This window comes from Dromaius novaehollandiae, chromosome W (genome assembly GCF_036370855.1).
Source record: "Dromaius novaehollandiae isolate bDroNov1 chromosome W, bDroNov1.hap1, whole genome shotgun sequence".
Lineage (NCBI taxonomy): Eukaryota > Metazoa > Chordata > Aves > Casuariiformes > Dromaiidae > Dromaius > Dromaius novaehollandiae.
The window spans coordinates 36,990,869-37,005,986 of NC_088130.1; the positions used below are offsets into that span (position 1 = coordinate 36,990,869).

General features: G+C 37.1%; 1 long non-coding RNA gene across 1 annotated transcript; it reads right to left on the bottom strand.

Annotated features, from left to right (window-relative positions):
• Positions 1 to 3,589: 3,589 nt before the first annotated feature.
• Positions 3,590 to 13,002, bottom strand: LOC112992049 (uncharacterized). Its single transcript, XR_003261439.2, has 3 exons — positions 12,859 to 13,002; positions 4,945 to 5,008; positions 3,590 to 3,699 (listed from the first exon to the last, which is right to left on the bottom strand). It is a non-coding gene; the product is annotated as an uncharacterized LOC112992049 (long non-coding RNA).
• Positions 13,003 to 15,118: the final 2,116 nt, after the last annotated feature.

Here is a 15,118-nt window from a genome sequence, read left to right on the forward strand (position 1 = left end):
AAAGCACATTCACATATGTATTTATATAAATTCAAAGACTTCTTTTCCTTGTTTCATCTAGCTAATATCATTAAGACACTTGTACAGACTAATGCTGGGATTCAGGTAAAGTGACATCACGACATGAGTACCAGCTTCCCTGATTTAAGCAGATGCATGGCTTTGTATTTCCGAGAAAGCTGGTACGCATGGTGCCTTATTATATATGCCTTTGATACTGTATTCAGAGACAAATATAGGAAACCTTCAAGTTTCCTGTAATACATAACTAAGGCAAAGGCCAGTTTTAACACTTCTACATGATGATTTTAACTTCAGAAAAACTATTTTTAATTTGCAGTGAGAAAGTGCTATCTGCTGTCTCTTGCTTATTAATGATTACTTTAGTACTTTACTTAATTACACATAGAACTTTATAGTTACTGGAATAGAAGTGTTCCCGACCACCTCTTGGGGCAGTACCAGTTCTAATTGCATTTGGTTTTTGTACTGGTTTTTCATCTAAATATTAGTAAGTACATAAACAAAAGCAACATGTCCAGCTCACTGCTTGCTCTCGATCAAGACAACAGCACAGAACACCTTTGGATCATAGCCGGCTTGAAGTGAATGATCACTAGAAGGACTTTAGAAAGGGGTCTCTCCAGTATAACCTGGAGACAGAACCCAAACAGTGGAGTGAATTAACTAAACACTACTTCTCTGCTCAACATTCTGTGGCAAGTCCGGGTATTTGACACACTTCAAGTACATGCACTCCCTCTAGGATCATAACAACTAAGAAACTAAGTCCCAATCTCTCAGCATACTTAGTAGCAATAACACCAGGTTTCATCCTTTACACTGAAGTGCTAAAGGTTTGTGACATGGACTCAAAGAGCTTGAGAACTATCCCTTTTGGCGCATCACAAACTTTGACTCAATTTGTACATGTATGACAGAACTTATGCCTTTTTACATTGTTGAACTTTTTGGAAAATGTGCAATAGTTCTCCAGAATAGGCTTTTGACTCATTTCCCCCCCACACCTTCCCTGTTCCCCCATCCCTTTATTCATTACCAGGCCTTCATTCAGAGAATTTTACCTGAATTCCAGTAGAATCTGAACCTTCTTTGCATTTCTGTACCATAGTTATTCTCTTAGACAATAACTGACTGGATTGAATTGCCTTTATAACATGTCTGTCACGCTATCGCAATGCTTCTGTGGTATCTCCCTCCCCCTTTTCTTTTTTAACGGCCACATTTCTAAAGAGTACAGATGAATTTTATCTACCAGGTTCTGCCAAAACCTCCTCCTGTATCACTGTAGCATGTTGATGTTAATGCTTGTAAAGAATCTATTTCCTTTCTTGTTTTTCCTATCTTTTAAATATACATTTGTTTTGAATAGAACCCCACTTATTACTAATTCTGGGCTATTAAAATCATTAATGACTCCTTAAATCATGCTTTACATCCATGATAAAGTATATTTAGGTGATTACAGAACACAAGAGTCCACTCCACAAATTTTCCAAAAGTTTTTCCTCATTACAGATGATTGTGTTTAGATAAATTATTGGGGAAAAAAGAAAACAAAGAATGGGGGGGGGGGGGGGAAGTACTTTCCATGATTATATCAAGTTATTAAAGGGAGAAGATGAGACTGGAAGTCACCATATGAATAAAATCCCAGAAGTAAATGGAAGAGTAGACCTTAACTTGATTAGCTTATGTTATTCAGCTACAGCCCTTGTCCTAAAGACAAATTCACAAGCACATAACACTAAAAACACTTGAAATCCCGAAAGAATTCAAGTACATTTTTAATATGAATTTTCTCATGGAGATTCTTGTGCAAATTATGTAAAACACGGCACTAGGCTTAATTGCCTGAAGTATTTTCTTAATCTCCATATTCTATTAATAAGGAATCAGGAAAATTATTAAGATTAAATCCAATTTAAATTATTTCAGATATCTGAGTTGATGCTGTATGACTAAACAGGTTGTACAGAAGCTTTGAATATTTATGAAGTAGCAGCAAATAGCTTATTGTACATGAAAATATAAAGAAATTCAAGCTTCAGATAACACACATATAGTAAGCAGACCATTAGGAGTTAACAGCTGTAGGCTAGGTCTAAGTCAGTATTAGATTCACACATCTTAGCTTTTTCTTTTTCCAGAATCAATATCTGCAAATAATAAATGAGATCCCAAAGGGTTGAATTAAGCTCCAACCACCACAGAGTAACTCTGCAATTGGTCATTGACTCAATAATGCAGGTGAGCTTCACACTGTAGAACATCTTTAGCACACTATAATAGAAAATTAATAGCGTTCAAATCAGCAGCAGGGTTACCCTAAGGATTACATAATAGCTTGGGTTAGAACAATCATCTAGCTCCAAGAAGTGTAAAATGTCATAAAACCAGAAAGAGATAGAACAGCTCCTACATTAGGCATAATTTTGTAGTGTACACTGACTTCCTTTAAAACACGTTAAACAACAAAGATGCACATTAGAAAAGCGTACCGCTGAAAATACTGCCAACAAACCGCATTGCAGTGGTGTCCATGGGAAATATGAAACTCGTATATCACTGTACTGTTAATAATAATAGAAGAATGCAGAATTTAGTTTACTACTGTAATAGTGCAGAAGATTTCATGCTAGCTACTGCAACATTATACTGTAATGCATAAAAATACTATGTCCACAAATATATAAAGTACCAAGATCTATATACAAACACAAAATAATGAAAAGTGCTGTAGCCTTTAACATATATATAGCAAGCAAAATAGCAACTTTTCTTTACAAACTGTACAAATTCTTTATTGCTTTATATCAGGTCACCTGTGATTACTATTTTGGAACAAGTATGTTAAACTGAGTATATGTCACAAAGTCAAGTGTGTGAAGGATGATATAAGAGTAAATTACAACTGATTAATATGGTAGCAGCCGAATAGCACGAGGGACTAAAGAAGTACCTGAAGCCAAAAAGCAGCATTCTCCTGAACCTTAAGCCATGCCAGAAAACTTCTGCACTGCACAAATACCCCTCTCTTTGAAAGAAACAATAGACTGTATAGAACGTAATAGAACATCAATTATTAATTTAACCATTTTTCAGTACCAGGGAGCACTTCGGCCAGTTAAGGGCCCAGAGATAAAATCAAAAAAAGATTTGATTTCTTAAATCTGTATACTAGTTGAGGACAGGTAGACACTACAGACACTGCTTCCCAGCATTATGAAGTAAAGTGTTGCCACTGTATTAAAATTTAAAGGAAAAATACTTCCCACAATATTTGGGGGTGGGGGCATAAATACCCCCCCCCCCCAGTTATTAGATGAATTCAGTTAATTTACTATATAAAAATACCGACTTAAGCTTTTTTCTGTGTATTAAGTTCAAAGCTGAACTGTGAAGCATACTTACTACACAATGCTACATGTCCCATTTCCACCCAGAATTTATGCATTTCCGTTTTATTTCTCAAACTTTCTGCATAGGTCTCTGCTGTTCCCAATGTAAATAGGACTTGACACACATATCACGGTCATTATAAGATCAAGTTCAGACTTACCCACAGGCTGCCACCATCCCATACATCGCCATAGCAAAAAGCAGCTTGTGGCATTCCCCGCAGGCTACTTGTCTTACTTTTCAGCGGAGTAATGTCCTCACCCAGCTTGGCACCAGCTGTAGGAATAAAAGATCGGTGTGGAGAATAAAATCCTCTGCTGCTCTAGTGCCTTCCCTGTGGCTCTTTTTCACAGTGACTTGTGCCATACACAAAATGGCACCTCTCTTTCAATGCAGAGAGGTCCAGGCTTTATATACCAAGCATGTGAATGCGAGTATACCACAAAACACTAGTTCCTTATCATGCGCTTGTTAGCTTGTCCAATCTATGGCAATCACTTCGGTCCCAGGGGTTGAAAGACACAAGACGCTGGGAAAAAGGGAAGCAAAAGCTGAAGAAAGATCAATACTGCACTGTGAAACAAGAAGTGTAGGCTATTTACTTTTCATTGATCTGATGATGCAGGAGAAACACCTCAGACTGGCATTAAATTGAGGGAATACATCTTCTGTGTTTTTTCACCTCAAGGTCAAGAAAGAGCCAAAAAGAAATTAGAACAAACAGAAACTAATCACAGAAGTAAAATAAAACTATTAATCCACATTACAAATCCACATAGAAACATAATTAAATATCAGGCTGAATAAGGTTCATAATAAAACAAACACTGCCAGCTCTTATCAGGTTCAACCTGCGTCTGGACCAACAGCAAAGAAACAAGTGACTGTATGCGAAGGGCTAAAACAAAGCAAAGATTAATGTTAGGATGGAGGCCCAGTATTACTCTAAAATAACTCGATGATATACTTCCCATATAGAATTTGAAACATACATTTCACTCTTGTCAAAGGGGAACATGCATTTTCACCAACACTTATTTAATCAGACAAATAGTTTTACATTTTGGGGGGTGGGGGGGTGGAGGAGAGGGGAAGAGTGTGCTTAGCCTACAAGCCTAAGATTGGACTTGTAAGACTGAAATGATAAACATCCTCATAAGTATTTAAAGATTTTGGTTAAAAAAATGAAAACAAAAATCACAACCACATAGTTGGATTCTGCACACAGTAATGTAACACACCTAAGTGAAAATACTATAGAGCACCAAGTCTTGCTTTCAGAGATAACAGTGAAAGATGAAAATGGCTAGAAATCAAAGTCTGCAAGCTTCTTGGTGATCCCCCAAAGGTTATTTAGATGCTTGGCTAGATATTTCCTAAAATAAGATTCTTATCAATGCTTCTTAATTTAGCAAAGCAGACATTACCTCACAAAACTGTAAAAGGTATCAGACTTTCATAAACAGGCACAATGCCTAGATGAACCTGCAAAAATAAGAATTACACAAGCTAAAGAATCACCTCTTTCACGAGTAAGAGCACAGCGAGCATTCTCAAGGGGAAGGGCCACCATCAGCTTAGTTCTCTGAAAAAGGCAGAAAATAATTATATGAGATTTCATAATGCAAAATTATCACATAAAATTTGCTGCCAAAAAAGGAAATATAGGGAAGCTGAAGGAGCCAGCATCAGAAAGAAAGGGGAGATAGTATATGTAACCACCACAATACAAGACAGAGTACAGATGTAAGCCATTTTGACTACGAAGAAAATAAAAAACGTCTAATTACTCAACATTCAGGAAAGAGATCAGGATTGGTTTTTATTACCAAGAATAGTTTGTCCATTCTTAGTTGTTCAAGGCTTTAGCATACTCGCTGAGTTCAAGTTCAAAGCCTTCTATGTCTAAGTTAAGCCAAGATACTCCAGTGCTGGAAAAGCTACATGTACTTTGGCTAGATGTGGCATTCACAGCTAGAATTGAACCAGAAAGTACGTGAAATAAAAGCAGTGAAAAGCATGACCTATCGCAACTATATTTGTGTGGGGAAAGGAGTTGCATTACACTGTTAATATGTATTTTAAATAAGTACCAGTATTTAAACATTTGGACATGTGCATAGGTTGTGGCATAAGAAGGAAATTTGAACAAAATTGCCATGGTTCATATCCTTGGCAGAAGTTAGCATTAGGCAAGAAAACATTTAGAACATTTTCCGTTCCTAGTGAAAAGTTCTGTAGGGTTTTTATAATCTATTTAGTGTTAGTAGAGAATTAAAATTAAAGCTTATTGGAAGTTTATTGTGAGAAGAAATGCTCCATTTTGGATACAGGGTGTCCTCTCCCTCTCCCTCTCCCACCGCATTTGTTTCTTTTGTTTCATTTGCAAATCTGCTGCTAAGAGGTTGCTGAAATGCCAATTTCTGTGGTGAATTTCTTCCATCAGTGTAGTTTTTCTTATAGAAGATTCATTTGCATGGCCTAAACCTTCATAATAATTGTTTCAGTTCTGTTTCACTTAGTACAGTCCAGCAACTTCGCTGGGATTAGACAGGAATTTTGGCAGGGGATCCCATCCATGTGCCATTTGCATGCCAGCTTTTGCAATATGTTACAAGAAATTTTGGGTTCTCTTTGCCAGAGATTTTCCTCAAGCTAATAAAGATCACAAAGAGTCACTCCTGTTCCTGGTTCCAGACTGAGGACAGCTTTTCTGTATATGTCCAGCTTTGTTAGTTGGTCTAACAGAAGTTCTCGCCTGTCCTCATAAACCTTGCTCTGAAGAAGCTTAAGCCCTCAGGCAGACCACAAGGGTTGGAACAACTGCTTCAGGTTAACTTCCCAGAACTATACAAGTGAACCAAACTCCCTAAAACTTCCCCTTTCCTCTAGTCTTTAGACAATAAGCAAAAACCCCAGACCCAAAGCTTACACAAAACAGCATCATCCAAAAGAAATCTTGCCAGAACAACAACAGTGGTCTGCCAACACATGACAGCCATTAAAATACACACAGAGGTCTCACACTGAGACATGTTAGCAAACAAGCCACGTGGGTGAAATCACATGCAGCAGACCTGAACATATTGACACAAAAATAGGACAGAAACTGGTATTTCCAGCAAGTGAGCATTCTTCACAAGGCAATCACTGCATCCGTCCTCTACTCCAGACCCCTAATCAAATCTGTAAAATATCTTCAAAAGAGAAAGTTAAAAAGGTGCAGTTAAAATTTATAATTCTGTTAGCCACTGAGAAACCTTAATTTTAGTGAGATGTTAAATGCCCCCCACCCCAGCTCATCACATCCTAATCCTTTATTGTCCCCTCACTCTCACACACACACTGCTCCACAGGCATCAATAGCCTTTCACCTATTCCTCTCGCTTCACAGGTATTAACTACCCTCTAAAATTGCCACATTAACAATTAAATTAACCCAGAACAACTGGCTTCAACTCCTACTTAACTTGAAATTTGTTTAGTCTTGCTTCAACCCTTATAAATGGCTTCCATGTTCACCCTTTCTAACCAAGTATTGCCAGTGGGCTAGAAAAAAAAAGGATGCAATTTATATGAAGCAGTAATTTCCTATATCCTTAGATTATCAAACGTTGTTAAACACATACCCTCCTTACTTTCAGGCCTGTGAGAATTTTTTTTCAATAAAATGTACTGGTAATAAATGCAAACAGCCTCATTAGAGTCCAGACAAAGAATCTGGTATAGCAAGTATTTTCCTGTGGTCTTTAAACTTAAGTTTCTCTTAACTATGTTTGCAGTACATATTTCTTGCAACAACGTAAGAAAGAGACAACTTAAATAATTAGAGTTAGTTGAACAAACAAGCTCCTAGGTCCTTCAATGCAATGCCATTTCTCATGAGAAGTGCTACATTGGTATTCAAACAAAATTATAGTGTACAAAACTATCAGACTGGACCAAAACGCCAATCCTTTTAAAAAAAATTTCTGTTAAAGACAAAATGTCAATCCACACAGTCAAAGACAAATCAAACTACCGTTATTTTTCAAAAGACGAGATTAAAAAAGGAAATCATTTTTAAAGTACAAAGAAAAAATATGCATGATTTTGCAATAGGTGGTTTTTACCGTGGAATTTTTACCCTACACCTTTTTTTTTTTTTTTAATTTTCTAGTAGGTTTTAGGCAAGACAGTAAAAACTACAGAGGTTACAATAAGTAACATCCCCCTTCTCACTCATGGACTTTTGAAGACTGTAAAATTTCAAAATCAGAGGAAACAGTTCAATTATGAGAGCTAAAAACAAGAGAAAAAGAAACACCATTTTGTTGACGTATGTGAAGTTTGTCACAGGTTTATATTATGATGGGTAGTAGGGCAATTATTCTATATACATAAAAAGAGACAGTGTGCAAGTGTCAAAACATTTACACATCTTGCAGATTAGTCACACGTATTATGAAAATGAAGATTTTTTAGCAAGCAATGCAGACTAGCATGTGAAAACAAAGAGAAAAAGATATCTTTGCCTTAACTCGTAAGATTTGATAACATTAGAATTGCTAGAAATTTTCATTAGGCATTTTAGATCTGATCTAGCTGCTACCAAAACTATTGCAAAGACTTTCTTTAGTCGTACAGACCTGTGAAGTCTGTATTTTCAATGTCCTATAGTTTTGGTCCTTAATTTAAAGCTTAATTCAAAAACAGATTTATATCTGCAGCAACAAGCCCCCATTCAGATTTCACTTCACTCGCTCTTTGTGGCTTCTCTCACTGCTTTCTCATTTTTACCTCTGCAATGCTGGCAATAAATGAACAAGCCAAGAGTAAACACATTCACAACAAAAAGCTACTGCAAGCATTGTATACTAGTTGTATATGTACTGCCTGAGAATCAGTAAAATAGAGTAATGCTACATCTATGTGAAGTGTTCAGAAAAGAAAATTCAATTTTCTCAAATAATTTTCATGAATTATTCAAGTCCTACAAATCCCAAATCAACATTGTCATTTTGCACCTGAAGAATCTGTATTTTTGAGTATAACAGATGTTTTAAATATCATATAAATATATTTATAAATTTAAAACTACACAAAGTATTTTAAGTGAGATTTTTTAAAGTTTTTCAGAGTGAATTAGTCAACCTTGCACTTACTGACATGACTGGCATACCCATACAGGGAATTAGCGCTGCATAGCTTAATGTGGTACAAATTCACAGTCATTTCAGTTTTACAGTAACCTGTGTTTAAGTGAGCCCTAATATAGACAGCTTTAGGCTTTGAAAGCTTTAAAAATGCATATGTATTTTACTTCTACATGTTAAAAAAAAAAAGTGTTGATTCCCCTTAAAATCCATATATCTGTTCTTCCACCTGATTTTATACACATTTCTATTTCTGTATTCATAAACCAGCCTGGAAATATTTCTATTTGGAAGGCGATACTGCTAGCTTTTTACCTCATTCCTCAAATACCTCATAATTGCCTCGTTCAGGACCACAGGCAAGCCGAGTGCCTCTATAAAAGGCTGCAAGTGCGCTGCCAATTACAAAGAGTAACACGCTACATACTGATAACCTTTCTCCTAAAAGTCTGAACGGCTGCAGATCCACCACCCTACAGAGGACAGGTGGGAGGACTGAACTCTCTCCACCTCCTAGCCATACAGGAAGAGATGGCAGAAAATCCCATCTTTTTCACTGACATTCAGTTATAGCCCACAAACGCTATGTGAAAAATGGCCACAGAACTACAGAAGGAAAGTTTTAGGATGTGGGTTTGGAAATAGACTGAACACAGGGTCCCTGTGATCCCGCACGCCGCTCGCTGTCCCAACACCATAGTAACAGGTGAAAGAGTTTCCTTTTGCTGTGCTGGCATAGTCGAGCTACCTAAAGTGGCCAGGGCAAACTTTCAGCAATTCATATTAAACTGAAGGCACCTCTTCCTCTTTATTTTCACGCACAAACTAATTGTGAAGCATTTTGTGATGTCTATGATGAGTCTACAAATTACACAAGTAATCTGACATTTAAAAATGGAGTCTTCACATATACAAAAGACACACTGCAAAAGCCGTACACAATAACGCACTAAGGAGGTTCAATCAGTGATGGGCAGAATCGTTGCATCCTTCACAGTACTGATAGCATCAAAAAGTACTATGGAACTAGCAAATATCGCTAGGGACCTTTTGGACAGTGAACCAGTAAATTCCAGCACACAGAGGAAAGAGGGTCTTTTTTTCCCCTTGGTCCTTCTCTGCCTTTACTCTATCAGTCCCTAGACAAACTAATCTCAGACACAGGAGTCCCTACCGTAGAACAGCTCTTCCCTGCTCCTGCGATACTGTGATCCTATTGACCGTTACTAGGTTTAGAGACACTAAAAATTGTTTGGTGAAAGCAGCTGAGCTTTGGGTGCTTGATATTCTGTAATATTCACTGATCTGCGTGGTGCCTGAAGGATCTACATGGGATGTAAGTAAAATGATGACTGATTTTGTGGTAACTCAGTTGGAAGAAATCAGAAGAATACAAAATGGAGATCCTCTAGCACGGACACATTCACAGAATCCTTGCAGAAAAGGCACTTGTGACTGATTTATGTATAGATATCGAGTCAGAGGCCTTGATCAAGGACTTATGGTGACCAGAGTAAGTGGTACTCCTGTGATCCTGGAGTACTAAAAACCAGGTGCTGCTCTAAACAAGTTGAGCCTTTACCTCCAAGAATGACAAAAAAGGAACTTTTGACAGAAAACATTTATTTCTCAAATAGCAATCATTTCATTTGTTATAACTTTTCAATTTCTGTAATGCTATCCTCTATAGTGTCTTTACTACTTAGAAAGAGTGGTAAACAGTATAGTGGGAAGTGGCGAATAGACTGAACTGCTAAAGAGGAAATGAAGATTTTTGTGGATGCTACATGACTGCAGTATCCCCTCTGCTCTTGCTCTGAGTAAGCCCTTGGATTTCCCTCCATAGTGCAGCTATAGTTTTATGAGTACAATGAACAGAGAGAAAGGTCTGAAGTGCTTAGAACTGTGTAGCTGTCTAACGGGAACAAGTGGGCAGATTCACGCCTATATTCCTGGGCGACTGACACACCATTAGTGGCAAATACAATACACTGCATAACCTACAATCTTTCAAAAACTAAAATTAACAAAATAATCCCTTCAAGTAGTACATTCCAATAAAAGCAGGATGGAGAAAAGGTTCTGCAGTGAACAAGAGGGCTCTTAAAGACATTTTTCTTTCTCACTCAAGGGAGAAGTAGTAGTATGTGCATTTGAAGGCTAAGTCAGGTGGTGTGTGTGGTTTGTTTTATTTTTATTTTTTAAACCCTTTCAACCATGGAAGGCAGAAGATAGTTATTTTTGTCTTCAATGTAATAAAATGCAAGAACAACAGTGATTCCTCAGTGACATCTTGGGGAAAAGAAAGCTCCTACAGACTTTTGAAATAGCTTTAGAATATTAGGCTGGAATTTGGTCTGGGTTTGGCTGAAATAGGAGAATTTAAAAACTGTAGTATTGTTACACACCTCTTTTTGGCTTGCCTGATATCCACAGTAATGGCTCTTTAAACAGCTACTTTATAGGGTTAAATTAAGCCATATGCCCATAAGACAGCATTGGCTCTACAGAGCTGGATGTCAAGAGTGCCCATCCCTTTTAAGGAAGAGGCAGTGTCTGAGTTGTGCTCTCTTTGCACCAGTCAGGTGTCATACATAGGGGATGAACGAGGCCACAGATTTCCTTGCCTTTGCAGAAGAGAACTGCTTCAAAGAGGGGAACTGAACTCCTCAACAACATCCTCTGACTGACAAAGGTGGGATGACAATTAGACTGTGAAACAGCTGAGGGTTGGGAGGAATACTGAAGAGGGAAAAAAGCTGGGAAAGCTGCAGGAGGAAGTGCATAAATGGTTCAATTTTGCATTCAAACTGTGGAATGTTTATCAAAAAATAGTCTCAATTTTATGTCCATGATACATTAATGCATATCAGCTCTTGGAGAGTACAGTACTTCTAATACAATCTTAAGCTAGTTAATAATGCAGAGAGAGGTTAGAGTGTAGTAGGCAACTAATTTCTACAGTCATCTGAGGTCTGTGTGCTTTTAACAGCTCTAAGAGATTAACTATATTAATTAATCCTTGCAGCCTTATTTTCTGCAAACCTTCCTGATGTCTGGAGTTAGAAATATGACTAAACTTATACTTTCATAATTTTGTTTCCTAAAATTATAAAGGATTACAGGTTAAGAGCTTGTTCTTTAAGTATGTTAAATAGCCAAATTCTGCCTCTTAGGAAGTAACACCATTTCTTTCCCTGAAGAATAGAAACTCCATACCTAAACATTGTTTTTATCGTATGAGACAGTAACCCAGGAATTTGAGAAAAACATAATGGCTTGCAGCAGAACACAAAGCTTTTAACCTGAGGGTTGATCAGAATGTAAGCTCTCTGAAACAGCCACACACTCCTTCATACATGTGAATGGTCAGCACAAAAGACTTTGAGTACTTGATTCACATCAGCCTTGGAAAAAATACGCCTAAACTTACGTCTATACCACTCTGAGGAAAAGGGTTCACAGATCTCTGAAACAGCAGAAAGCCTACCTGCCATTCGGTAGGCTAGACAGTATGACAAAAACCTCACAGCTTAGAGTCTGTGTAGCCCTAGCCATGTCCATTGTTGCATCTGAGCCTCTAGGTTTCAACTCTGAGTCTGCAACTAGTGTGGGTATGTCTACACCACAGTCCTCTCAAAACTGCAGCTCCAGCACAAGTCCAAGCAGAGCTGCTCCGGGTGCCTATGCATCTCCTGGTACAAATCACAAATCAGTGATTCAGAAAAAGCAAGTGGACTTGCAAGCATATTTTTCCACTTCATGTGGCTATATACTTTGGAAATCTTTGAGTAAAGCACCTAAAGGCCAACAGCTTAGATTTTCCTTCAGTTGTATTTTATCATGCAGCTTTTCTTTGCTACTTCTCCCTAACATTTTCAACACAGGAATATTTGTGGAAGAAGAACTTACAAATTCTGCAAGTTTCACTGTAATTAGTAAAAGAAATCCCATGAAAACCAAGTTGTTTGGTTGTAAAAATGTGCTAGTGGAATCCATTAGTGAAATATTTTGCATATCTTTACATAAAATTTTCTTCACCACGTAAAACAAGGTCTAGTAGGTAGAATTAAATGCAGTTAAATGAGGCAGTCTCCCCTAAACTTTTGTACCATGTAGGCATTAAGCACCATCTCTGCTCTAACAACTTGATGACTGCATGTGTTACATTAGAAGAAGTACTTATATCACATTATTTCTTTTTACAAATAGTTATTCAAATATATTATCGGAGATGCTAAGAAGGAAAAAAAAAAAAAAAAAAACCCACAGAGCATTATTCCATAATGTCCAGACTTACCTGGTCTTAAAATTCAGGGTAATCTGTTTTAACATGAACTGTAAAGCCTCCAGGTTCATTGAGAGTGAAAAGATCTGTTAGATATTATTGCTTTGAAAGCGACCTAACAGATGGACGATCTCTTGTGCTGCATCAAGTCCCAAACTGTGGAACCTAAACATAAGAGAATAACATCTAATGTGATATAAGGCAACTAATTCTAGTAGAGCACTTTACGTAACAGTATTTGTCTCCAGTATTTAACAGGTTGCTGCATTATGCTGCTACCATGACGGTTCTGATTCACAAGGCGCTCCAATATAAGCTTCTGCTTTAAGGCACTTACACCTCAGTGAGGGGCAGGGAAGACATTTGGAACTGAAGTTTTTCATGCTTGTTCACAGCTGAAGATGTTTATTCTACATGGGTAATCATTTTCTTTTATGGAAGAGCTCCAACACATCTGGTACAAGCTCTCCTGCACTGTATTTGTACTAATAGCAGTAGATCACCTGGAAAGATTTAAAGTCATTGGGCTGTTCAAGAAGGGCCAGTGTTACTGGTGCTCCCAGAGACAATGAAAGAACAGGATGATTGCTCAAGGTTTGTAGATCTGAAGAGAAAAGCAAAAGGGTTTCTCATGCTTCAGTAAGAAAACCTAAGCCAAAGACAATATAAAACATTGCTTTTCATAGACAAGCGGACTGTGATTCATCTCATTAAAACTAAACAAGCCAAAAGGTTCTGGGCTCACAACACTTTTGTGTTAAAATCCCATTACCCAGGGCTAAATAATCCCAAAATCAGACTGCTTATAAACACCAGTTATAGGGCAGAAGTAGATCACAATTCATTAGACATAGCAATTGTCTCAGGTTGGTAGAAGTTTCATGGAACATCAAATCAGAACTCAACAAATTCCACTGCTAACTGAAACAAAACTTAGTCCAAGACCATTATATCCAATATATTAATTCAGAAAAAAGGTTGACAACAGGCACTCAGATAAGCATAAGAGATGACGACTATGAACTTAAGCAAACAAACAGGAGAAGAAGAAGAAAAAAAGAGAGATAGAACAGTAGCAGTCCCTGGGCTCCAGAAGAGCCTAAGTTAGGCTGAAATAATAAAAAACAAAAAGTTGCTCCAGGAATTAAGGTCAAAATGGGGAGAGTTACTACATTTGAGTGTTCCTCTTCCAACCCACCTAAAAAATTCAGAGCAATGCAATTCCCTGAACAATCAGAACACTAGTGCCTAACCTCCTCTGTGTTGCAGAGAAAGAAAATAGGTTCAGAGCCACTAAGAAAACAAACTTACGCCTTTGACTCAGCAACCCCAGTTTAAAGTCCTGCCAGAAGATGAGATTTAAGCCCAAATAGTTTAAAGATGACTTTATAGGTAACTCAGGACACTAGAAGAATGGAAGTCCAATGAATAAGGTAAGCATACTAAGACTTGGACAATCATTTATTATTAACAAATAATTTCTTCTGCATATATAATATTTTTTTTCAGTACAATGAAAAATACTGCAAGTATGGCTCCAACAACATTAATTGGAAGAACATTTCAGAACCCAGGCTGAGGCACTGATTTCCCTCCCTCCCCCTATTAAATACACAGTCAGCATTAATCTCCTTTACCTTAATTTTACCCTATTATGTCTGGTTATATTATGAGCTATCACATCATGTGCTATATTACTCCACAACAATTTTAATTCTCTTAATAAACAAGCAAAACAGATCGCAATGCATTATTTTCATAATTCTCACCTGCCTCTATAGCTGTGGCTGCTTTCTAGAAAAAATTTTATGTAAATTAATTTCATGTATGTGAATATAATGAAAATTATAAATGTCAGCAAAAAAAGGTAAAAAGTTTTATACTGTCAAGAAAAATAATAGTTCCAACATTCTCAATTATTTTGTGATTACTAGTATTTCATTTTCTTTTAAAAACCTCCCCATCATTATGTCATGATTTAAGACTTTTTATGAATTAAATATATATTTCCGGACAATTACTAAGTTCATTGTTAATCTAAGCCCATCAGCCAGCATGTCTTTTATCATATTCATTCCAGGAACCAGATTCAATAATGAAAGACATTGCATGGTTGGACAGTTAGCAAACAGGACATATTCAGCACACTAATTTAAATAGTGCATTTTTGCTTTGAGAAGGAGGAGGTTTGAATAGATTGCCTTCTAGATATATATATGGGCTTGACTGAGCTCTCAGTTAAAAAAAAAAAAAAAAAAAAAAGTGTTGTGGG